This window comes from Adiantum capillus-veneris, chromosome 12 (genome assembly GCF_014529385.1).
Source record: "Adiantum capillus-veneris isolate H3 chromosome 12, ASM1452938v2, whole genome shotgun sequence".
NCBI lineage: Eukaryota > Viridiplantae > Streptophyta > Polypodiopsida > Polypodiales > Pteridaceae > Adiantum > Adiantum capillus-veneris.
The window spans coordinates 2,850,119-2,859,345 of NC_140942.1; positions in this window are offsets into that span (position 1 = coordinate 2,850,119).

Genomic DNA, 9,227 nt, shown 5'->3' on the forward strand with positions numbered 1-9,227 from the left:
TGTCCATTATTGAAATAAAAAAAACATGGGAACTTTTTCCATTGCCAAAAGGTAGGAAAACATTGCCTTGTAAATGGGTCTACAAAAAAAATATTGATAATTACAAAGCTTGTTTAGTGACCAAAGGTTTCAAGCAAGAATATGGTGTCGATTTCCAGGAAATGTTTTCTCTAGTGGTCAAGATGACCACACTGAGAATGTTGCTTGCTTTGGTTGCCACTGAAAATATGGAACTTGATCAAATAGATGTCATTCCAACTTTCTTACATGGTGATCTCAAGGAAGAGATCTATATGCAGCAACCTGAAGGGTTTATGCTAAAGGGCAAGGAACATTTGGTATGTAAGCTTCTAAAAAGTCTCTATGGCTTGAAGCAATCATCCAGACAATGGTATCAAAAGTTTGATGCATTTATGCATTCCCTAGGCTATAAGCACACTAATGAGGATCCATGTCTTTACATGAAAAGACAACCAAATGGACAGCTTATTATGCTTATCCTTTATGTAGATGACATTCTTATTGCTGGTCATTCCAAGAAGGACATTGCTGACTTGAAAACCAAGCTAAAAAGTCAATTTGACATGAAAGATTTGGGTGAAGCCAATCACATTTTGGGTATGCGCATTGCTTGTGACCGTAAGAAGAGGTTATTGTACCTTTCTCAAAAAGAGTATGTGCACAAGGTTCTTGATCGTTTCAACATGCAGAAGGGGAAAGCCTTGAGTACTCCATTGCCTGTATATTTGAAACTTAGCAAGAACGATTGTCCCAAATCTGCTGAGGAAAAAGCTGCAATGGCTAAGGTTCCTTATGCTTCAGCTTGTGGTAGTCTCATGTATGCCATGGTGGCTACAAGACCTGACATTGCACATGCAATGGGAGTTTTTAGCAGATTTATGTCTAACCCTAGTAAAAAGAATTGGGATGATGTCAAGTCGATTCTCAGATACTTGAGTGGCACTGCAGATAGACAATTATGCTATGGTCGTGGAGAGTCATCCATTCAGGGATTTGTAGACAGTGATTATGCAGGTTGTGTTGACAGTCATAAATCAACAACAGGTTGTATTTGCACATTTGCTGGTTCTGCTATTTCTTGGAGATCTGTTCTTCAAGATTGTACATCCATTTCTACCACAGAGGCAGAGTATGTTGCATTGAGTGAAGCATGCAAAGAAGCTATTTGGCTTGCTCGCCTAGTGAAAGATCTTGGATTGGAGTAGTGTACACCAGTTCTTCATTGTGACAGTCAGAGTGCTATTGCCTTGGCTAACAATCCAGTGTTTCATTCTAGAACAAAACACATTGATGTGCATTACCACTTCAATTGTGAATTCCTGGCAAACAAGAGCCTTGATTTAGTGAAGATTCCTACGTCAGAGAACACAGCGGATACACTCACTAAAAGTCTCTCCAACCATTAGTTTCAGCATTGTCATGAGTTGATGGGCATTGGGTGAAGAGTGGTTCTCTTCCATTCTTATGGTCTCCCACATTGGCCATCAAGAGGGAGAATGTTAGGTGTAATGGCCATGTGACCGACCGCCCATCACTAACTGCTACTAACCCAAAGTGTACAACTATACACTTGTGTTAGCCACTAACACTAAGTACAATGTGTATTGTGCCTTAGTGCATAAGATAGAGAAGAAAGAAATGGGGCACACAATACGTGTAGGCTCTCCCCCTCCAACCTACATGTGTGGCTATGGTGGTGAGTGTGTGAGTGTGTGTGTGTGTGTGTGTGTGTGTGTGTGTGTATTCCTCTTTTGTTGTGCTCTCAACTCCTCCCCTTCACAAGCTTGCGAGGGGACAACTGCTCGAGGAAGGTGGTTTTGATGATGCTGTGTATGGATATGATAAAGCTTTTCACTATGCATCACCAGTTCTCATTTGAATACCCCTTTACGGGTTGTATTGAGCCTACGTTGATAGCCAAAACTGTGAATGTGCTCAAGTCATGCTCTAAGGCACCCATCATTTGAAGCGCATCGTGTTCACATTCTCTACATCATCATCTGCAAGGTTTAAGTAGCTCGAGGAAAACCAAGGAACCTGTAAGCTCTCATGATGCTTGGATGAGTTGAAGCAATTTGCACGTAATTTTTTTTCCCATCGAGGTCTTCTATTATCAAAAGGTAAATTGACATATTTTATTATTTAGAGATTGTTCACACCAATTCATAAGCATGAAGCCCTTTTCCTCATGATTGTACATGATCTTGGCACAAAACCCCACTCCTTTTCAAGATGTTCATGATCATGTCTCTATGACAATGGTCTTGTTGATGATGCTTGTATACATGATTGCCCAATATCATGATTAGGATGATATAAAGAGAGTAGACACTGCCTTGACAAAAGAAAAGAAAGTTGATGGTAAGACCTTCCCTTACATATTATGGAAAGCCCCAGCTTATTTTGTAACCCACTCTCATGAAGTTAACTGGTAAACCTAAACCCAAGGTTTGGGCGTAAACCAAAAACCTCGCATGATGGTAGCTAAGAAGTAGCACCAGGTTGTGAGAAAACCTAAACTCACAGTTGGCGAGTAAACCAAAAACTCATTGTTTCATGAGAGTCAAGAACTTAGTTGAAGGGGTGTACGCTTTGCCGTACGTGTCGAAGTTGGGAACTTGCCTGTACACTGTGTGCGAGCCTCAAAAGGTTGCAAACACACAACTAGCAGATCCTAGCAAGCTTAAAGGGGCAGGGGTGTGTCACTCACCTCTCAATGCTTCCGTCATGAAGGATCATGTGCTGCAAAGAAGAAGGAGCCGTTGTCGATGCCGCGCTCAACCGCCTTGCCGTCATCGATGCCACAGTAATGCTCTCTCTCTCTCTCTCTCTCTCTCTCTCTCTCTCTCTCTCTCTCTCTCTCTCTCTCTCTCTCTCTCTCTCTCTCTCTCTCTCTCTCTCTCTCTCTCTCAAGCATACACACACACACACACACACACATGTGAGCACACGAAGGAGAAGGAGTCAGAGATGGAGCAAGAGCACTTCTTAACTTACACCTCAGAGAATAAGGATTTTTAGGTCAAATGGACCTTTTATAAGAGTTTGACCCATTCACACATGGGCTTGTTGATGATGCTTGTACACATGATTGCCCAATATCATGATTAGGATGATATAAAGGGAGTAGACACTGCCTCGACAAAAGAAAAGAAAGTCGATGGTAAGACCTTCCCTTACGTATTACGGAAAGCCCCAAGTTATTTTGTATCCCACTCTCATGAGGTTAATTTGTAAACCTAAACCCAAGGTTCGGGCGTAAACCAAAAACCCCACATGATGGTAGCTCAGAAGTAGCACCAGGTTGTGAGAAAACCTAAAACTCACAGTTAGCGAGTGTACCAAAAACTCATTGTGTCATGAGTGTCAGGAACTTAGTTGAAGGGGTGTAGGCTTTGTCGTACGTGTCGAAGCTGGGAACTTGCATGTGCATTGTGTGCGAGCCTCAAAAGGCTACAAACACACAACTAGAAGATCCTAGCAAGCTCAAACGGGCAGGGGTGTGTCACTCACCGCTCAATGCTTTCGTCGTGAAGGATATTGTGTTGCAAAGAAGACGGAGCCGTCGTCGATGCCACGCTCAACCACCTCGCCATCATCGATGCCGCAGCAATGCTCGATCTCTCTCTCTCTCTCTCTCTCTCTCTCTCTCTCTCTCTCTCTCTCTCTCTCTCTCTCTCTCTCTCTCTCTCAAGCATGCATACACACACACACACACACACACACATGTGAGCACACGAAGGAGAAGGAGTCAAAGATGCATCAAGAGCACTTCTTAGCTTACACCTCAGAGAATAAGGATTTTTAGGTCAAATGGACCTTATATAAGAGTTTGACCCATTCACACATGGGCGCCCACGGTGGCCGGTGAAAGTAAAAATAGTATCAAATGAGATATGTGGTATGCCTCTCATCAGTGATCACCCAAGCACCTATAGGATCGACAAGCCCGGTCCCTGAGCAAAACAATGTGATATCCATGGATGTTAACTGGGTCGACGCGCATTTGCCTAAGATTGGAAGATTGAGAGTTCAGGGAGGAAGGTTAAGAGGGGAGCAAGTGAATGATGGATGTCAGAAAACACTCCCCCCTTCCTTGGGTAGATCATACCTTTTGGAATGATGATGTCACCTTTTGAACCCAATTGTTCCAAGTTGTCATGGGTGAAGACTATGACCAATAGTTGTTGACCGCCTTAGGCATTTCATATAGTTGAAGGGTGGTAAGGTACTCTCCCATGATTTTATTTGCAACATTCTTGTAGGTGGTGAACTTACAACGGGAGGTGTGAATTCTTTCTCGTTTGTATGGATATGTACAATGGTAGGTGGAGGTTGTGTCGAAGCTTCTATTTTTTATGAACTACATGAAGAGCAAGAAGCTTCATTTGTTTTTTCTATGGTTGAGCTGAGCGAAACAAGCCTTTCTCGCTTGGGTACCCATATTGAGGATCCGGTGTATAGTGTTGTGTGATCTTTCCTTTCCCACAATCTTCAATCGGCTTTGTCATCATAGGATTTGACTCATATGGGCCAGGTGACAAGTAAGAACACAATTTACATTTTGGCACCCAGATTTGATCATTTCCTTGATAGTAGCCTTGGGCTTCCAATAGTCGTTTAGGAATCCAATGCGACATTTTCTTACATTTATGGGAGCGAGTGGGGCGTTTCTTACAAGGCTCCTATTTTTTAGCATCAGCCATGGTCGCTAAAGAAGCTTTAGGGACCCACTTGTATGTTTTCTTAGTTATATTGCCATGGGTCTTGTGTGTCTCATTTTTTGTTTCCATTACAGAAGTTGAAGCTTTAGAGAGTTGGGCTATAGGGACATATGGTTCAACCTCCTGGACATGCACTATTTTAGGTTTTATTTCCTCAGGAGGTAACATTTCAAGGACTATGGCTTGAGTGACAAGGCTAAGAGTTGGTTTTGCATTGTGACACTCCCTGTTCCCCAATCAATAATGCATTTGGTCGCTATCATCCATGTGCATCCTAGGTGTATATTACCTTCCATAGTTCTAGCAGGCATGACCAAAAAGTCTTGAGCTACAACCCTGTTGTCATAACTCACAAAAGTGTGTCAGATACCAAAAACCGCAGTTTTTTTCTTGTTGACACCCTTGACTTGGATAGTACTCTCAGATCACCACACTCCATATGATAGCAGGTTATACTTAGCACCCGTTTCCAACAAGGCACGCACTTTCTTATAGGTGTTATTTAACTCAATAGGGTATCATAGAGGTGTGTAAGAGTCCAACCAATCATCTTATGTTTCCACGTGGAATGCATGTGTAACTCCAACATTGGTCTCTCATTGGCGTCTTATGCATTGTTGTCTCTCCTTAGCCTCCGCTTGGGCTTGTATCTTCTTCAATTCTGTTTGTGCCTTGGCTGCCTTCTTTTTATGGATGGCACATAGCTCCTCTTGGCTTAAAGGATCATAATATCTTTTAAATCTCATCTGTGAAAATCCCATTTTTGGCACTATATGCCCTAAAATGACTCCATGTTTAACCCAAAATTGGCATTTAAAAGGGTTTAAGGAGATGCGATACAATCTGCACTTCTCAAACACTTTTTGTAAGCATGATAGATGTTATTTCCAAGAAGAATAAACACAAAGGTCATCTAAGAAAGCTTCACAAAACTCCCTCAAATATTCTCTAAAAGCAATGTTTATTAATCCTTAGAAGGTAGCAGGAGCATTGGTTAAGCCAAAAGCCATAACACGAAATACGAACACTCAAATTCAGTTTTAAAATATCAATGGCATAAAGCTTTGCATATCAAGTGGTAGGGGTACCCTAGCATCTATGACAAGCGAGCCGCAAAGAACTCTCTCGTGAAAACCAATCTTTTTGTTAATACAAGTGCAAAGTAGATCTTTACCTTGATTTTCTAAGATCGATTCAAAGAGAGGAGCATTGTAACAATAGTACCACTTGGCACACTGTGATTGGTTTGTCAAAGTAAAAGTCCAAAAATGTCTAGCCTTGAGTTAATTTAAGTAGTGCAATGAGAAAAAATAGAGAAAAACACATTGTGCAAGCTGCAAGCAGTTTTTTTATCTCACACAATAGATGTGAAACACGATATTGGAGCGAATCATCACATTAGGAGAAGGTTGTAGGTTATAAAGAGGAGCAGGAGTTGGATGAAATTGGCATGCTCCAAGGCAAAGTACATAGAGACATGTTCTCTATTTCGAATGGGACATGAGTAGGGTATTGGAGTGAGTCATGCAAAAAGTTGAAGGGAGCATGAAAGTAGGAATATTGTAGGTTGCAAGTAGGATGAGGAGATAATATAGAGAAGGAGGTATGTGGAAAAGTGCATAGAGACATATGCTCTCTATTTTCATGGGGACTCGGGATCTTTTTAAGGCATAGACTTCTGACATCGAGAAGCAGGATGGAATTGACTAGACATCAGAGGGATTCAAAGTTTTGAATCTCACTAATATGGAGAAGAGGTTTGAGGCAAAGTCATATGCTCTCTGTTTTGAATAGAACACAAAATGATTACTCGAGCGAGTCATGATAGCAATTGAAGGGAGCACAAAAGTAGAAGGTTGCAGGTTGCAAATAGCAAGAGACACTGTCAGAGTTTAAAAACAATCACATGAAAGCACAGTAAAATTAACCAATGAAAAGCGAATTTTCCATTAATAAGATTCCTTAGACGAGAACCGCAGATAGTGCATGGCTGATTTCATTGCATCATTTACACATTATTCCATCAAATCATGCACATAACTTCAAGAGAAAAACACATTATGATTGACAACTTGCTGAGGACCGGATTTTCTTGGAGAATGAGAAAGAGAGCAAAAGTTTCACAAACCCCCGTCTTTTTCCTTCTTCCACACTTGCCAAAATTCTCAAAGTAGAATACTAGATACATGGACCAATGATAAGAAAAATCTTAAAATGCAACTAATGCATGGGCTTACACATGTAAACCACTTGCTATCTTGAAAAAAACTTGCCCCATCCTCCTTTTGACTTGTCTTTGGCAAGTGCACAAACTCATGCACACTTGTCCAACTTCCATAAAGCAAGTGGGAGCTACTTTGTACATGTGGCCTAATCAAACTTGGAAGCGAAGGACTCGAGTCAACTTCTTAAATAGGGAAGGATGATCTAACCTTAGTATTTTAATTTTTTTCTTTTATTAATGAAAAACCATAACCTTACTTTTAATTTAACTAGCTCATGTGCAATATCTTTGCACAATCCTTTGGAGGCTCTATGAAGCTAAACCGGCGGGCTAGAGTCTACCTACTAATTTAGAACTTGCTAAATGAGGATGGATTGTGATAAAAATTAAGCTTGCCTTTGGGCTTTGGAGCTTCACCTTCTGTGAAAAACCTTAGCACGTTCCTTGAGAGGTACCATGAACCTGAACTCAAAACCTACTAAACTTAGACTATCTCTAGCAAGTTTAAATTTTACCATAAGGTTTCCAGACTTTATGCTTGGAGCCCCCTTGGTCCTGTACCTTTGATCAAGGTTGCTCAAGATATAATTCTTCTTTCTTGATATGTACCTTTGACGTGAGATAACTAAATAGCAATTATCCTTGCTCCGACTAAACCAAGTCTATAAGCACTTTAATCAATTTCACTTGTTCTCTTTTATTTTTCCAAAACTTAAGTGGCCAATTTAAGATGAAAAATACTTTTAGAAGTTTAGAAAAAATGAATATAGCATTACCTCTCCCTTGAAATCATAGTCGTCCTTGACTATGTAGCGAAAATAAAGTCATAACTAGTCTTTTTACTTTGGGTAGAGGATCCATTTTTACCCATCGACATCCTTCCATAGTGGTGACTAATTCCACTTAGTGCTTGGAAGACTTAGCTATCACAAGCGTGTCCTTACTTAGCCCTTACATCTTCGAGAGTAGATTGACAGTCTTCTTGGTGCGTGAGAGACTATGCTTCCGCAAGCATGTAATCTAGCTAGCCACTAATCATCTTCCATTGTAGATTGGCCAAGTCTCCTTGGTGCTTGAGAGAAACATATATGTGCAAGCATGATTCATTGTGTGCATAAAAATTTAAAAAGCTTATGATGTTAATCGTAGAGTCAAAAGAAGACAAAATTCTTTATGAAACACGTTTTTTCATGCATGGTTCTTACCTTTGACATGTGTCAGTAGACATTTGCCAAGTTTACATTATCCTTTAATTGAATGCCTTAGTTACAAAAGAGATAATATAGGGGAGGAGCTCTCAATGCCCGACCTAGCATGGTATTTAAACCATGAGCCAAAGTGCATCCAGAGGTACCTATCAACCAGTCCTACTCTTGCATGTGTATGAATGAAAGCGTACACAAGAAAATGACCAAGTGGAGGGTGAATATATGTGCACACTGCATTGCGGGGGGGGGGGGGGGGGGGGGAGAGAGAGAGAGAGAGAGAGAGAGAGAGAGAGAGTACAGGGTGAAAAAAGGTGCATAGATGACACAAGAGAATGATAACAAAGAATCTTTAAATGTCCCATCTAAATTAAATAAGAAAATCATGAATTAATAAGTAACAAAATCTGAGTATTACCATAACTGCAAAACCGTAAATGACTAAGTAGAAGGACTAGACCCTCTGTGGGATCGATTGGTCCACCCATCCACATCCGCTCTTACTACTACAAACAGAGAGAATTTCTCTTCGTCGGGAGCAAGCCAAAACACCTCCAACTTAATTGAGCCACACATAAGACGAGGCCGCTTCTGTCCCTCCATGAACTCAAGCTCTTAGAGGGTTTTCAATACTAGCAGGTGGTAGAAAATCAACACCATTTAGGTGACATGTCTCTTTGGTGCCACATTGGGTGTTTAGACCAAGCCAAGGCAAGATTCTCGATGTATTAGTCGTGTAGGTCATTCAACCCTTGGTGTATTAACCGTGTAGATGAACCTAGCAAAAAGAAGAAGAAGATCTAAGCTCCCACATCTTCATCAACAAAGCCCCAGGTCATCGAACTTTTTGTTTAATGCTAAGCAATGTAGGTGACCTAATCCTATATGGATGTTGTCATGAGAAACATAAAAGATAACATCTTACATATGCACAGACAATCCTTTCCAAGGCAATCAAGTTGTACGTTGTCTCTACCTTTACACCTTAGACATAAACAATCAAAATCACTTCATAATAAAATCAAAAATCACAAACCATAATCCAATTCTCAT